Source organism: Ambystoma mexicanum, chromosome 5q, assembly GCF_040938575.1.
Source record: "Ambystoma mexicanum isolate Mex_15411 chromosome 5q, UKY_AmexF1_1, whole genome shotgun sequence".
NCBI lineage: Eukaryota > Metazoa > Chordata > Amphibia > Caudata > Ambystomatidae > Ambystoma > Ambystoma mexicanum.
In genome coordinates, this window is record NC_090933.1 from 1,381,740,897 (window position 1) to 1,381,757,875 (window position 16,979).

Sequence of the window (16,979 nt, forward strand, 5' to 3'; positions counted from 1 at the left end):
TCTTGATCACACATTTTATTAATTAAACATAAATACATTTCATAAAAACAATCATAAAAATAAGCATGATACATAAACACATACATTATATTAAAACCACGCAAGTAGAAACACCATAAGTGAGTAATGTTGCACTAATTTCTCAAGGATCACAAATGTGTGTACACATCACACTTTGATTCCCATGCCCCATTACTTTCAGCCTATTCCCTATTAGTGTATTTCCAAAATAACCCGACTTGTACAAGTTTCTGTCCTTAATAAACAAACATGTAGGACATTCTTCAGGGGAAAGTGTCTTGTGCTGTTAAAGTGTCTTGTGCCAGAAAGAATCTTCTTGAAAAGGGGAAGGAGCCTTGTTAGGGAGAATTCTCTCTTAAGGCTGAATTTCCTAACCTAGTGAGTCCCCCAGCAGCTTTGCTGGATTCCTGGAGTTTGTTTTTTTCTCCTGTCTCACTCTTGGACATGATTTATGGTGTTCCTTTGACTGGTAATGTGTTTTATGGGCTATAGGGTCCTTTACTCCGTAGGGTCTCATGTGTTTTTACTATGTGTGTTACACAGCACCCTCCGTGCAGTGACTCCGGCAGTTTATTTAATTAATATTGATTCACCGGTTAGTATTTTTTGCCAGGACTCGATTCTAGAATGGCGTTTGTGTTCTCTTCTGTGACTCCAACCCAAGTCGAGCCCTTTGTTCCACTTTTTGGCGGGCTTCTCCACAGAAGCCTCCAAAAGTGGTGCCACTCTGTCTGGGTACCACAGGAGGTGTGGGAGGGGGTTTAGGCACCCTGGACTGAGTTACCTTGGTAACTCAAGTCGCACTCTTGTGTGATTGGCCAAAGTGGTGAGCCGGCCGGCTCACCACTTAGCATGTTTGATTGACAGCTAGGCTGAGTGAATGGGGGTGTGCTGCATAAAAGTCGCCACAGGACCTGAGAATCTGACGAGGGAGAAGCTGAGCTGACCTACCACGACGACACCACCGGTGGAGCCCTGCGGAACCGACTCACCACTTCCCGACGACAGAGAAGATCTCCCGGCTGGAGAGGCTTCTTCCCCTGACTGGTGGGCACAACCAGTTTACCTTCTTCTCTTCGCACCCCAGCCCGGCTTGTGGTCGAATTGCCCGTGCCAAGCACTCCGGCAACCGGATAGCCACTTACCACTGGACCGCGAACTAAAGGACCGCTCCTTTTACCTGAGAACTCTGCGGCTGGTTTCTTCCCTGGCAGTGCAACAGACTCCTGTCTTCCTCCCCGACGAGGTCCACTCTTCCCCCGGACGAAGCACCGACTTGCATCTGCTGCCAGGAACAACTGCCCCCGCTGGAGTATTCTCACCACTTTAAGGTACCGTGTCCGCCAGGCCTCCCTTTCTAAAGATTGCTACAAGGTAATAATAACCTCTTAACCTTCTGGACTGGGCTGGCCGTCTTGACCTTCTAACTGGTCCATTTCTTTTGGTCCAACTCTTTTTGAACCTTTGCAAGACTCTTGTGCACTGCGACCGTGTGACCTTGGACACATTTCGTTTGATCCTCTTAAAGTGGATCCAGCCCACTGAACTCTAACTTCACGGTTTTACTTTGCCTTCCTCTCTTGTTGTGTTCTTGTAAAAGCGTTGGGATCTGTTTCAATTTATTCTCTGCTTTTCTCTCCCTTTAAAAACAATTTATTAGAGTGCCATCTACGTTAAGCGCTCACCGCTGTCTGAAAATAAGTGGGACTTTACTTAAGACTTGTCTAATATTCTTTTAAGGGAGTGTATATCATTTAGTGATCGTGTTTTTTAATTGCTTACTATTAGTGCCTGTGTGTTTTTCTAGATGTGGTTTTAAATAAATAATTATATCTCTTTTACACCAAGCCCTGGTCAGTGTTTACCTGTTCCATTGTGTTCTTTTGACCTATTGTGAATACTCTGCATACTGCCTAACTCTTCTTGAGGGAAGTCTGACTGCTCAGCCACAGCTACCAAGTGAATCTGTGTGGTACAGACTGCTACCAAGTGGGTTTACTGCCAACACCTGTAGTCTTAAATCTTTTGCAGTGGTCCCAGAGGGAACTGCACAGGTTTCTGCCTAACACTCCTGCACTGCCTGTGGGCCACCCTTTGCACTGGGATCTGTATCTGTATCCATACAGTCCCCTATTCCCATTCCTCTTCTGCACTTATCAGATATACCCACTCTGACTAATCTTGCACTGGCCGCACTACAACTATGCACTGCCTTTATTTATTTATTGCACTTATTATCTATTCTGTTCTCTCCTCTGTGTTGCACTTTCCACTTCTCCCACTTCCATGAACTTTCCCGATTTTCCCTTTTCCATGCACTTGCACATTCTAAATGTCACTGGGCCTACTAAGATTGTTGTTTTCTTTCTCCCTTGTTCCCCTCCCTTTCCTTGGTCGCACTCTGAAACACCTGTGTATGAGCGCAATATAAATAAAATATAATATCATATCATATATCATCATTTGTGTCTGTGTCATGGGATCAGCTGTGCTGCAATGTAGAGTCGCAGCTTGTGTGTGTTCTGATTCCACCCTAGTCAGTTGAGAGCCATTCCTCTGGCTGGGGGTCGTTACTGATGTGTACTTAATAAATGGTCATTAATCACATCAACTCCCGTGTGCACCTTTCAATTAAGATTCATAATATTTTGGCGACGAGGATGTACGGCAGTGTAATGACCCCCGGCAGCGCAGTGTGCAACCTGAGAGAGATGCACAGAACGTTGCAGCAAGAAGAAGAGCTATTCCCTCTGCATGGGATAGAAGGGAGCCAAGACGAGTAACTCCCTGGTGTGTCTTCTAGCCAAAGGTGACAGCGGGGGTGTCAGCAGGTGTCCACGGAAGCCTGACTGAGCTGTTTTGAGTACGGCTTGCGAGGATCTGCATTGAGCGGTGAGGAGTGGGTACAGGAGAGGAAGAAGGCGGCTCTCCAAAACGCCACACAGGAGAGGTAAAAGGAGGGTTCCCAAAAAGCCAAAGAGGTGCAAGCGTTTCCCCGTGGTTGCCATGGTGATGGGCACTTGGGCGAGAGGAGCCTACCTTATGTTTGAGTAACGGTTGCCTAGACAACCCCGTAAACACACAACGACCTTTTGTCTAGAAAAGAGGACCCTGCGATGTGCCCTTACGCGGCGGCCATCTTCAGGGGCCGTCTCCTTAGTAGATGTCTGGACGTGTGACGAAACACGGAGTACCCTCTCGGATATTTGATCACAGCGGTTGTAGTGACAACCAGTGTTCGGGGGAAACGCTGCTCCTCGGATTTTCGGTGACTACCGGCGACGGACTGTCTAGTTGGTGGTGAGTGTACTAAACCAGGGAACCATTGATTTTTGTTTATTACTTTGTTGCAGAGCCTGTTCCATGCCCTGGAATTGAAGGTAGAGACATTCCAAGTACTGCATAACTGTTTATGAGATGAAATGGCAGGAACGTGTGAGAGGTCCTATAGCAATCCATAATGTGCACACACTGCACGTGTGTTTTGGGATGAAATACTCAAGGGTATGCAAGTAACAGCAGTGTAACCCACAAATCACGGCAGTCCTCCATAGCGCTAGCCCAAGGGTTGTGGACCTAAGACAAATAGCACCAGGAAGCATAGTAGTCTTCTGCAGTGTGAAAGACTGTACCACTCGATCCAAATGGCCAATGTTCCAGCACCAGTGTTTTTTATGGCCACTCCAGGAGAGCCCAGAGTTCGGTGGTCTGATTGGAGAGAGGTTTTTATGAAATATGCACTGGCCATGTGTGGATCAAATTACTCTAATGATAGGAAGGAAGCTCTGTTATTTCACTGTTTGGGTCCTGCAGGGCAAGACATCTTGAAGAAATTACCTAAACCAGCTGGTATGGAAGAAGCTGGTGCATATGAAAAGACCTTTGCCAAACTTGATAAGCATTTTGAGGTTGAAGAGAACATCATCCTTGAGAGGTATAGGTTTGCCACCAGGGAGCAGAAAGCTGTTGAAAGCATAGAGGAATCTATTACATCACTCGGGTTTAGTAGTCAAATGTCGATTTACTCATTGTCAGGATGAACATCTCAGAGACCAGTTTATGATAAAATTCAACAATGTCAAGATCAGACAGGAAATGTGGAGGGAACGTAATCCCACCTTAGAGAGAGCTATAGAAATTGCAAAGACTGTAGAGCATGTAGAGAAGTTTATCAAGGCTCTCCAACTGGATAAAGGTGGGGAGCATGGTAATGGCAAGACCATGGAGGAGGGCATTGTTCACAAGGTCTCAAAGTTGTCGCAGAAGCAATACGCGAGTGGGTTTATGAGGCGAAGTGAAAAACCAGATGGGAGAATAAGGGAGACGACGTTCAGCGAGGCCAACCCTAATGGCAACAGGAATCTGAGCCGGCAATGGGTTCGCCAAGAGATTTTAAAGGTGTGCCTGGGAACAGATGCTATAGGTGTGGCAGTGCATCACATCGAGTGCTTAGCAATTCATATTGTGTGTCGTGAATGCAGCAGGAAAGGGCACATTGCCTGATGTTGTAGGAATTCCAACTTTGGAGGAGGTCAAACGCAAGAAATTAGTGCAAGTAAAGAGGATGAAGAGTATGTGACTGCAGGTAGAGATTGTAAATTCGGTGCATGATGTGTCTGGGAAGGTGAAGAGGCCTAAACCCTATGCTGTAATAACTATTCAAGGGGTTCCTGTGTCCATGTTAATTGATAGTGGTGCCGATTATACTTTGATCAGCATACAAGTTTGGAAGGACAAGTTTAATTGCTGTACCTTGTGGGAAGCTGGCATTAGAGCCTATGCGTACGGCGATGTACCAATAGAGATCGTAGGGAAGTTTGTCAGTGAACTTCGATTCAAAGGGAGGAATCTGAGGCTACCATATATGTGACAAACAAAGGGGGAGAGCTCCTGTCATGGAGCGATCAAGCGGATTTGGGAATTAAATTGGATGCCAGTCATCCTGATCAGGTTTTGGCAGTGGGAAAGGCCGAAACTAAGGAGAACTACTTGCATGTCGAAGGAGATGTTCAACAGCTGTTTAGCAGTAAACGTTGATGTTTAAAAGGTTTTGTTCATAAAATCCAATTGAAAAAAGGGGCAGAACCTAAAATAGAAAACGTGCGTATTGGTGCCGTTGGCACTGCATAAAGAGGTGGAGGAGGAGGAATTAATGAAGATGGAGAAGGAAGGTGTCATCGAGAAGGTGCAAACATATGAATGGGTCAGCCCCATTGTCATTGTGAGAAAGTCGAATGGGTCGATTAGGTTATGTATTGACTTGAGAAACTTGAATAGCATGGTGATTGCTGACAGATTCTCTTTGCCAAGGAGTGATGACTTGTTGGTGGGAGTGGCAGGAGCACGAATGTTTCCGATACTCAATCTCAAGTCAGCGTGTCATCAGATAGAATTACATGAAAACTCGAGAGATCTGACGGCATTCATCACGCCAATAGGCCTGTTTAGATGTAGAAGGATGCCTTTTGACCTGGTGTCTGCTGCAAGTGTGTTTCAAAGTCCCATGCATAAATGGTTGGGGCGTGAGAGCGGTGTCCTATGTTATCAAGATGATGTGCTGGTTTGTGGGGGTGATGAAAGTGAGCATGATGAGCTTTTGAAAAGAGTGTTTTGTGATTTTAAGAATGGCGGGCCTGACGGTTGCCAGGGAGAAGTGCACGTTCAAAGCTAATAAGGTGGTGTACCTAGGGCACGAAATTTCAGGTGAAGGGGTGAAGTCAAAAGTGGATGCTGTTGAAGCCATAAGGCGTATGGAGTGGCCTAAGAGTAAGAGTGATGTATTATCATTTCAAGGGTTGGTGCAGTTTTATGGTAAGTTCATCAAAGGTTTGGCGGACAGAACGAGAAGTATGAGGAAACTCACCCGGAAGGGGGTTTTGTTCACCTGGGATGAGAGTTGTGTGCGAGAGTTTTAAGATATCAAGCAGGATGTGGCCAATACACCAGTTCTGGCCAGTTTTGTGGAGTCCTAAGAGGACATTGGTTTTTGTGGACACCAGTAATTATGGGTTTGGGGCTGTCCTCATGCAGGAGGATGGTTCGGAGCTGCACACTGTGGCCTTTGCGTCGATAACATTGAAAGAGGCGGCGTCGAGGACATTGAAAGAGTCGGCAGTTGTTGAGAAGGAAGCCTTGGCGTGTGTCTGGGGTGTGGAGAAGTTTAAGAGATATTTATGGGGTTCTGAGTTCACTTTCTGCACTGATCACAAACCCGTGGTCATTATTTTCTCCAAAGGTGGCCTGGAAGGTGTGTCCTGATGCATCATGAAGTGGGTTAGTGCATTGCAAGGATTGCAGTTCACCATGGTGCACGTGCAGGGTAAGTGCAATGTTGTCGCTGATGCTTTATCTAGGTTGGTGGAGCAGGCAGGTGAGAAGAGGAGACGCGCAATGCAGGAGGAGAAAGATGTTGGGGATATTTTTCTAGTGCACAGCAGTCTCAAGAAGTCTGAGTCGGATCTAGCATGTACGGAAGACACACTGTATCAGGATGTGGTGGCATTAGTCATTGTTAGGAAAGATTTAATTGCCCAGCCGCGGCAATGATCTTTGCAGGTGTGCTGCATTTGTGACCCTCTTGCCCCTGAAGCCTGCTGCAGTGAAACTGGCCTGATCCATCCACCAGGAGGGGAGAAATCGCCACTATCCCATTTGGGAATCCTCACTGTATCTTTAGAACTGAAAGTCGCAGAGCCGTCATATTGCTGCAGTAGAAACCGCAACCGAAGTAGACTCAACTGGCGAAGTTTGGTCTGGAGTGCGCCTGGGGCCGGTGAGTAACTCTACCTTAACCGGTGGCCCCTAGCGCCTCCATCCATTATTAAGCAGGAGTGGCCCCTGGGGGGTCCCTCTCCTTTCCACTGCTAGTGCGAACTAGCAAACTATTCCCGAACCTTGGAATCACCTCTGCCTTCAAGTGGAGGCCCTCCACGAATAGTGGGAATCTATTCTTCATCGCCTCACCAACCTTCCTGAGCTGCTAGAGACCCCCTGAAGAGACCCTGTTTTGCCCATTGGAACAACCGCATGCACCTGCACTACATGTACTATTGAGCACAAGGCTCCTCTCTTCTTAGGGTTTGAACTGCCTCTTAGGTGTGTGTTTGATGTTAAAGGGGACTAAAGACTACCTGCACTGCCTATTTTCCCTCCCTTCTAGGTTGTGATCTTATTTTGTGCTTTTAACCCTTTAGACCCCAATGGTCTTGTATATATCTTGTATTGATTGTGTTGTGTTGGTTTAGTAAGATTGCTGTGATTATTTAACGGTGTGTTGAGTTACAAAGGCCTTGTAATAAATATGTTTATATTTTTGATATATACACCTGTCTGGGAGTAATTTGTAAGTGTCCATGCTCTGTGTGCTCATTGAGTTCTTTCAGTCACCCTCACCCCTCCTGAGACACCTTGCCTCATCACGAGTTTGACGGTAACCCTTAAATCCGGCGGTAGCGCTGTTACCGCCAGATTTAAGGGTCTGCCAAATCAGGCTTTGTCGGATTTCTCCCCAGCTCTGAGCTGTGGGGAAATCCGCAGAAAATTTGCGCTCATACTGCCGGCGGGAAATCCGCCGGCGGTATGAGCGCGAAATGTCCCTATTGAGCCCAATGGGGAACGGGGCATTCCCGAATGGGCTCAATGGGGCATGGGGATTTCCAAAAAACGCCAAATCCGTGATCCGGCGCTAATAGCGCCGGTGGGTTTGGCGGTAGGGCAGATAGCGCCAGCACTATTAGCGCTGGCATTAGCGCCGGCGTTACCGCCCAACTCGTGATGAGGCCCTTAGTCTTGACCGCCTGCCATAGCTACCTTGATTGGTCTGGCTTGTCCAGGGGTTACCCTGTTCCAAGAAACTAGGCTGGCCTTCTGAACCTCTGCCCACCAGGTCAGAGTTCAGAAATCCGTCTTAACAGTCATTGGTAATGAGATCAATGGGAAGGAGGTGAAAATTGATGTTTATGGCAAAGTGAGGGATGAGCTTTGTGTCATGGGTGATTATTTGTATAGAGGGCACAAGTTAGTGGTTCCAAGGGAAATGAGAAGTACTGTGGTGGAACTTGCACATGTTGGCCATTTGGGCCTAGCAAGGACTAAAGGACTTGTGAGGGCTGGTTTTTGGTGGCCGGGTGTGGATAAAGACATTGAAGAACAGGTGAGGATGTGTTCCGAGTGTTTGGAAGGTGACGAGGGACTCAGGGTGCAGAAGGTTCCTATGGTTGTGAGGAGTAGTCCTTAAGGCCCCTTGGGATGAGGTGGCTTTGGATCATTTGGGGCCTTTCAATATTAGAGGTTCGAGCGATTCCTACTTGCTAGTTGTAATGGATGTATTGTCAAAGTGGCCGGAAGTATCTGTACTGAAGGACATTTCAAGTGGCAGCATAATATGTTTTTGGAGCATTTATTTTGGAGACAGGGTTTCCCGAGGAGGTGACTTTCCGACAATTGGTCGCAATTGGTGTCCAGGGAGTTCAAGGATTTTTTGGAGAAGTATGATGTTGAGCAGATCACCACTTCTTTATACCATCCCCAAGGTAATGGGCATGTCGAGCGCTTTAATCGTACCCTAATGGAGGCCATTAGAATAGCAGTTGCCACGAGGCGGGGGGTGACTGGGTACACACGGTGAATGAGAGGACATTTCAGTACAGATTAGCTCCTCACAGTGTCACTGTTGTTTCGCCTTTGAGTTATTGCGACGGAGAACACCTAATTCACATCTATGTCCCGGATAGATGGGGAGGTCACAATGTGTGGAGTTGGATGTCAAGGGTGTGAGAGAGAAGTTGACGGCCAGTGGGAATAGGTCAAAAATACGTTATGATGAAAATAATTGTTGCAGGGAGTTGGAAGTGAACACAGGCGAGTGGATCAAGGTGAAGCTGCCCACCAAGGTAAAGAAGGGGTGTTCTTAATATTCAGAACCTAAGGAGGTGATCTAAGATCTATGTTCCTCAATTTTGGTCAGAGGAGGAGCCAAATGGAATAAAGAGAGAGTGGCTGTTTTGAGAAGGAGTGGATCAGGTGTTGAAAGATGTGAGAAGGAATGGGGGTGTTAGAGAAGCTTGATTCATTTGCCTCTGAGCTTCTGTGTCCCTGCGTGTTCAATCTGTACATAGTTGCTAAGTGCATCATTTGTGTCATAGTGTCATGGGATCCGCTGTACTGGAATGTAGAGTCTCAGCTTGTTTGTGTTCTGATTCTACCTCGGTCAGTTGAGAGCCATTCCCCTGGCTGGGGGTCTTTACTGATGTGTACTTAATAAATGAACATTAATCACAACAACTTGCGTGTGCACCTTTTCATTTATGATTCACAACAACCTCTTTACCATAACAGGTCCAGCAATACATACCCCCCCCACCAAAACACTGATCTCACAATGGAGCGTACAGCATCTCTGAAGGCAATTTACACTAAACTGCCCTAAATACCACACTAACCCACCAATGTATGTGCTTGTCTGTGCTATCAGTAAATGTTTTACTTTTGCATCATGCAGCTCACATTAACAACTTCGCCAGACAACTTACACAATAACTGAAAGTCACACCACAGAGAGTCCTATATGTTTTAAATCTGCGCACATCAACATTGTGCCTTGCCCAGCTACTGTGTTGCTCCCTTACCCCACGTCTTGCAGAGCCTGAATGTGTGCTATGCAAGAGTCAGTAACATAGCATAACCGGGCAGTGCAGCCCCACATTCTCCTGTGGGGCAGCACTCTGAACGGCCCAAGCAACTTTGGTGACTGGCAGCCACAGTGGATGAAGTGAATGTTGGTTCTACCAGCCATTCGTCTATACTAGAATCTCTTGTGTACGGACTGGCTGGGGGAAGTATAGAATTGTCAAATCAAGTGAGATGGGACTGAGAGAGAGCCAGAGCAACAATAATACAATTCTAGGTGACAGACAGGATCCACTCGCACAGGAGAACAAATAGACACTCTGCCTCATTACAAGTACGGCGGTGCAGTAAAAATCAGCGGTAAAGGAATTACTGCTCCATTACCGCTGCTTTGCCGCACCACCGTACTATAAGTATAGTGGAGAGGTGGAGGATTCCCCTCCAGCTGACAGCTGGAATCAAATCTGCCACCTTTCTGCCAGACAACAACAATTTCTACAGAAATTCTGCCGTAATCCCTCATGTAGTCCTATGGGCTCCAATTAATGGGGACTAAAACCGCCTACCACCACTTGTAATCCGGTGGACCAAGATGTGATAACGATTATTCCATTTGGTGGTATCTCAGCAGATTTACTGCCAAGATACTAACAAACCTTTCACTCGTAATGAGGTCCACTGTTTTGTTACGAAAATCATTTAATCTGTACCATTATAAACTATTTTTTTCCAAATAGCTTGAAGGACTCCAATTTTAGCAAGTCACAATGAGAACACATTATTTGCTGAGGATCACACACTTCACTTCAGTGAAGCTTGGACTTTAACACATTTAGCTATTTAGGCACTTGACAACATATCTTCCAAGCTCTACTTGGTACAAGTATATATTATTTGAATTACAAGCCAACAATAATACTTTCTTGTAGAGATGTCTTGCAAAATGTGCATATCATATATCCACTGAAAAAACGTTGTTAAAGGGACGTTATGGTTCCAAGTAAAACCGAAAAAAAAAACTGAAATTCGCCAGATATGGTAAGCTAAGCAACCATAACTCGCGCCACCACCGTGCACTGCTAAGACTAACACCCAGGACATCAAAGATGACATCACAAATGTCATTGATGACATCACTGATGACATCACGTATCTGGGCCACTTGTTTTTGTTCCTTGACATATATAGGCCAGGTGGTTTTGTTCACTTGCAGTCAGAATAATAAAATGTAAAAAGGTGCTATATATCTAGATGTTAACCTTGTCATATGTTCTTTAAGTACTTTCCTTAGGGTTTGGTCTCAGCTCATGGTGCACATACATGGGGAAATGAGCAGGCCTCAAACACACAATTCATTTGTATACATGAAGATAAACTTTAATGTCATTAATATTTTCTGATGATGCAGTTTCTTTCTTCCTTACTTTAGTTTCCCTGTATGTGCCTCTGATTTGTATGCATTGTGGTGCTTCATATTTATTGTTTGTACCAGCACAAGTGCTGTAAGTCTTGAATTGTTAGGTAGTTATTACAAGTTTAACATTACTCACAACTCTGATAAGGGAGCATTCATTATTGTACTATCCAAAATTACAATATTATAAATAGTGTACTTCTATGGTGCATGCTGCAGTCATTGCCTATGTTTATATATGATTAGGTTTCTGTATTAACAACAACACTCCAATACAATGATATTAGATGAGTACATTATTTAATAGATTAAGTAGTTCATGATACATTCTTTAATAGATTAAGTAGTTCATGATAGGTCTCCCGATCACTCCTGACATATTGTTATCAACAATATAAACACAATTTCTTGTAGACTTTTCATCAAAATGTGTTTCATGTGTGATGTCATCAGTGATGTCATCAATGACATTTGTGATGTCATCTTTGATGTCCTAGGTGTTAGTCTTAGCAGTGCACGGTGGTGGCGTGAGTTATGGCTGCTTACCAAAACTGAAGAATTTCAGGGTTTTTTTGGTTTTACTTGGAACCATAACGTCCCTTTAACAAAGTTTTTCCAATGAATTTCATAGGTTTCTATTAGTGCAACTTAACCATAACGTCCCTTTAACAAAGTTATTTCATTGAATTTCATATGTTTTTACCAGTGCATGCTATTTTCCTACAACTTACTAATATCATACTTACCCAATATAGCAATATTTGTGTCCAATTTCCAAAGTTTCACCTTAAAACTCTGCCATTTCACACCTTCTGGAATAATTTTTAACACTTTTTGCAACTATTTCAACTGGTTTTGGATCCGTAGACGTCTACGAACATCTGACTTCATAGCGGAACTTCCGGGCAGTGCCACATGACCATACGCTGGCATGCGGCATGATGACGTGTCTGAGAACCTGTCCGCACTTCACGATAAGATCCCTGCTTGGCGGATAGTTCGGAACTGCATTTTGTACTGATCTAGGAACTTCCAACTTCAAAATTTCCCTTGCACAGCTCTAACACCTATTCCTACTCATTATCCATTAACAAGCTAGTACACAGTACATACTTTTAGCAAAACTGCTATTTATCTTAAAATGGCATCAGCTAATGCCATCCCTCCTCCCCAAGAGCTCCTTGATTACTGCTGTAATCAAGGAGCATGAGAAACAGTGCCCCCTAACTTAGAAATAACACACACGTAACATTTTCCCTTGTCCACCTACCCCTCCATATTAGTGTTTGGTTCCTCTTCCCTCATTTCCCTCCCCACCTTTCGTTCTCAGCTCTCCTGCCAAAGAAAATACATCCAAAAACAACATATGACATATTCCGTTAGGAACCATCTTTCACAGTTAAAAAATAGAACTAAAAAACAAATTTATAGACTCCATCTACTTTATATTTCTCAGACTAAATAAGATTTTCCAACATTTCCATTTGCATTTTGTGTTATGCTAATGGGAATATTGTGGCGTTCATCCTCCGTTCCAGGGACTGGAACGGTGGATACCGGCCCAGCAGCCCAAGTTATCAGCCCAAGCGAAGCGAGGGTGGATAACGAGGTCTCTGGACCATTATCCCCCCATTCCAGCCCCTGAAATGGGGGATGAAGGCCATTAGCATCCTAGGTTCCCAAAGCGGGAACACGGGTTGCTAAAAAAATAGGATTTTTCTTCCAACACCGGGACGAGATGGCCACCATGGAAAGGGAAGGCGAGGGTTCCATAAAGGGCTCCTCTTCGCTTTCCATAGCAGCCTGCAGAAGGCAAAAAGAGAACCCTATGACCATATTACCACAAGCACATTTTTGTTCCCTTTCAGAACTATCCCAATTTCGAATAACTTTACCACAAAGCCAGTCCCAGGTGGACATGGCCACTTTAATTCTATGTTTTGTCCCTTGTGGTCATGGCCAGTAGCCAGATTGTCCGGATCATGACCTTATTCCATGACCCGGACCATCTGGCCACTGCCCATGGCCACAAGCTACCCCTCAGTCACTAAAGGTATACCGCTATTTTTTGTAGCTACATTATGACACTTGTCAAATAATAAAACACTGGCACATTTGCAAAACCATGCTTGTAGGTTCTTGCCAATGCTCCTTACGTAAGTTTGCTGGAAATCCACCCATGTTTTATTTTTTCAAAAGTGTCAAATGTTTGCACATACAATCGTCATATAACCTAGCCCCCACTTGACAAAATCCATTCAGACTTTACAAAAACATCTAAATCTAGAGCTATAATCTTTCTGCAAACCTTTGTGTAGATTTGTCAAATGGCACCACATTTATAAGCCTTTACAATATTTTGGGACCCCCACTCTAATTTTGTTCCCTCTCGACAGTATCCCACCAAACTTCGGAAAAACATTCCTATCTAAATGCATTATCAGTTTCCCAAATTAAGTGAGGATTCATCAAATGGCACCTCATTTCACCTCATTTATAAGCCTTTACATTATTTTGGGACCCCCCCCCCTCTAAGTTTGCATACTCACTCAGAATCAGCCCAGGAATATACATGCAAAATTGCATGCAGTTCCATTAAGTGGCGCCAAAGTTATAAGCCATCCAAGACCTGCATTTCACCAACCCTGTAATGCTGAGGTGCTCGCAAACTTTTCAGGACTGTTCACGAACATCCGAACTGTTCAGAGACTTTTGCAGTAAAACCACCCGTTTATTTGCTTCTTGCAGCCATATTCCATCCCATCCTCATCACCCCTCACCTCCCCAGAGATTATTTGATAAATTTGACAAGTGCAATGTTGTGTTTTTTAATATGTTTTTACCGCAATGTCCGCGGACACCGGCCGATGTCCCAAGATGGCGGATGTTTCCAAAAATCTGACGCACCTCACGCTTCACGCCAACCAATAAGCGAACACGTTGGGTGTCCGCGGACATGCGCAAGTCAATTAGCCAATCGGTGTCCTGTCCGCGGAGCGAAAAGGGAAGTGTGCCCGCGGAGTGGACATAGATATCACTAATTGTTTTGCTTTATGTTTTGGTCATTTAACAAAGACTATTAGACGGATGTACACCAAATGAACAAAAGCACGCTTTTGGGACCAAGCCGCCGCTCCTGCCGCAAATTTGGTGAAAATCCTTCCAGCGGTTTGGGCTGTAGGCGTGAGCAAAGTTTTTTCCCATTATGTCTATGGGAAAAAAACTAATTTTGGGACCCCCCTATAATTTTGCCCCCCCTGGTCCAAACCTCACCACACTTTGCAGAAGAATTCAGAGTGGGCCATATACTAATCTTGCAAAGTTTGGTGAGGATTCGTCCAGGGGGAGCGGAGTTATAAGCCACCCAAAAAGTGCTCTTCCTATGGAAACAGCAACTTAACCATAACTACACGTGGCCGTGTAATAGCAAACCAACCGGAAACTATGTCGATGGTTGTCGAAGCATGTTGAGAAAAAAGAATATTGTGGCTGTGTTATCCACACCTTGAATGGAAAACTGGAAGTCCCAGAATGAGTAATAATGGGAGCACGAAAGATCGCCTGTTTTACACCATTATACTTTCCGTACTAAAGTTTTTGGGGTGAGGTCCTTTTAGTATATATTGGGATCCGGCCCATCTCATTGTCATTGCTATCCCCTGCAATCTTTACAGCATTTCCTTATAGATGGCAACCTCCCCCACCACCATAACCACCAACCCACCTCACAAACGCATCTCCCACCCCAGTACACTTACATTCTTATTTGTTTAATTACTGAAAAACGGCTTCCCCTTCCTCTTTAAAAATGTCACAGAAATGCAGTGAAATGGCCACAACAATGTGTGCTGGTTCAATATATTGTTTGTCACCAACTTCCAGCTTGCTGTTATGCATGATGTTAGGAACATTTGACTGGTAACATGACTCCTATGTATGCGTGTTAACATTACATCCATGGTGTGAACGAGCTTTATTGTATAACTCAATCTAATGGTCTTGGAAGAGGACACACATTTTGTAGAAGTTGGTTGAAGGTGTGTGGGGAGGAGTGTTACAGATGTAAATGTCCCACCGGTGTCAATTGCTTAAACATTTAAACATAAGAACGATGTTCAGGTAACATATGAAATAGAGTACCGCAGTCACTGGTGGTCCTTATGGTGATGACACGCAGGTCTGGGTGCTAAGTGTGTCAGCCTGGAAGTGATGGATATTTATAAGAGTATGGGCCTCATTATGACCCAGGCGGTAAGGGGTTAACGGCGCCGTAAAAGGTGGTGGCGCCGTTAACCCCTTACCGCCTAATTAAGAGGTCCCTTTGCGGGTCCCCACCTTAACGGCTGGTTTTACCAGCCGTTAAGGGAGGAACCCGCAAAGGGACATTCGAGGTAATTACGGTACCGCAATTTGCGGTACCGTAATTGCCGCCTTCCCCATTCCCATTGAGCCCTATGGGGGCAAAAATGGGAATGGGGAAGGGCCAATGGTGAATGGGGAATTACCGCCCGCCAACCTTGGAATGGGGCGGTAATTCCGCCATCCACCATGGCACAATCGGTAAAATACCGGCATCAACCATGGCGCTAATAGCACCATGGTTAACGCCTGGGTCGTAATGAGACCCTATGTGTGTTAAAATAAGTGACAAAAGCTGAAACAAGAGACCTCTAAATATTACAATCAATTTTTGAGAAAAAACACCAGCAGAAAGTAATTTCTAATAAATAAAATGCAACATTGACTGAGCCTCGATTCTAAGATCGCTCTCAGGGCACCACCGGCTGCATTTGACTAGCGAGCAAGTCTCAATAGGTGAACATGGCAACACTGCCCAAGCATCGAGCATAAGGATGTTCTTAGGGCAACACCGACCACATTGGATTAGCGAGTGAGTCTCAGTAGGTGAACATGGCAACACTGTCCAAGCCTTGAGCCTAAGATCTCTCAAAGGGAACCACAGGCTGCATTAGACTAGCAAACAAATCTCAATAGGTGAACAATGCAACAATGCTCAGGCCTCAAGCCTAAGATCTCTCTCAGGGCAGCATTGGCCACATTGAACTAGTGAACAAGTCTCAATAGGTGAACATGACAACACTGCCAAAGCCTCGTGCCTAAGGTCACTCTTGGGGGCCTACAGCCACAGTGGACTAGTGAGTGAGTTTCAATAGGTGAACTGAGCAACACTGCCCATGTCTTGAGCCTAAGGTTGCTCTCAGGGCATCACGGGCCACATTGTACAATTGAATGAGTCTCCATAGATGAATATGCCAACACTGCTCAAGCCTTGAGCATAAGATCACTTCCAGGACACCATCGGCTGCACTGGACTAGCGTGTGAATCTCAATAGGTGAACAAGGCAACAGTGCCCAACCCTTATGCTTAAGGTCGCTCTTAGGGCAATACGGGCCACATTGGACTAGTGAATGACTCTCAATAGGCAAATATGACAAATTGCTCAAGCCTCATGAATTGGATCAGTCACAAGGCACCACAGGCCGCATTGGACTAGCAAGCACGTCTTTCATTGATCTCTGCTCACAGAATGAACGGGCCCTGCAGAGAAGGCTTCGGGAATTCAATTGTGGTTTGAATGCTGCTTCCCTTTAGGCACCAGGTGAAAATGGAGGGGAAAAGCTGTTGCGAGTCTGTTGGCAGAATGACAGCTGCAAATTGCTGTTAAGACCAGCACCTGGGGTTAAATATCCTGTGGCTTTCTATCCTAGCAGAGGTCCCCTAAGCCCACCAAGAATGACCAGACATTGCATTCACGGATTTGCAGTGGATTTGATTGTGGTTGAAATCAGCATCTGTGAATGTTTTCTTTCATTTTGGTAGCATATATTAAATTAAATTGAGGTTCTATATCGTGTTTAATGCTGGAGTCCATCCTCTAAGTGTGGGACTGGGTTG

The 16,979-nt window shown here is 45.0% G+C and overlaps 2 protein-coding genes across 3 annotated transcripts in view; one reads left to right on the forward strand and one right to left on the reverse strand.

The window, feature by feature from the left end:
- The window catches only part of LOC138498440 (zinc finger protein 208-like), a 460,194-nt gene that overhangs the window by 221,700 nt on the left and 221,515 nt on the right, over positions 1-16,979 (reverse strand). The gene's annotated exons all lie outside the window — the stretch shown is intronic.
- The window catches only part of LOC138498185 (zinc finger protein 268-like), an 83,357-nt gene that overhangs the window by 61,416 nt on the left and 4,962 nt on the right, over positions 1-16,979 (forward strand). The window lies entirely within an intron of this gene.